General features: G+C 37.0%; 2 protein-coding genes across 2 annotated transcripts in view; one reads left to right on the top strand and one right to left on the bottom strand.

The window, feature by feature from the left end:
* The window catches only part of rtf2 (replication termination factor 2), a 29782-nt gene that overhangs the window by 16237 nt on the left and 13248 nt on the right, over window positions 1-297 (top strand). The gene's annotated exons all lie outside the window — the stretch shown is intronic.
* Window positions 1-297, bottom strand: part of gcnt7 (glucosaminyl (N-acetyl) transferase family member 7) — an 8643-nt gene that overhangs the window by 473 nt on the left and 7873 nt on the right. The window lies entirely within an intron of this gene.

The raw sequence follows: 297 nt of genomic DNA, 5'->3' as shown, positions 1-297 counted from the left end.
ATTTGAACAGTGAGAGACAGAATAACAACAAGAAAATCCAGAAAAACGCATGTAAAAAAGTTATAAATTGATTTGCATTTTAATGAGGGAAATATGTATTTGACCCCTTCTCAATCAGAAAGATTTATGGCTCCCAGGTGTCTTTTTAATGTTCCTAATCTCAGCTTGTAACCTGTATAAAAAACACTTGTCCACGGAATCATTCAATCATATTCCAAACTCTTCACCATGGCCAAGACCAAAGAGCTCTAAGGATGTCAGGGACAAGATTGTAGACCCACACAAGTCTGGAATGGG

The sequence above is a fragment of the Etheostoma spectabile genome, chromosome 4 (assembly GCF_008692095.1).
Source record: "Etheostoma spectabile isolate EspeVRDwgs_2016 chromosome 4, UIUC_Espe_1.0, whole genome shotgun sequence".
Taxonomy (NCBI): domain Eukaryota; kingdom Metazoa; phylum Chordata; class Actinopteri; order Perciformes; family Percidae; genus Etheostoma; species Etheostoma spectabile.
Note: the sequence above shows the minus strand (reverse complement) of the source record. Positions and strands in the feature narration are given on the sequence as shown.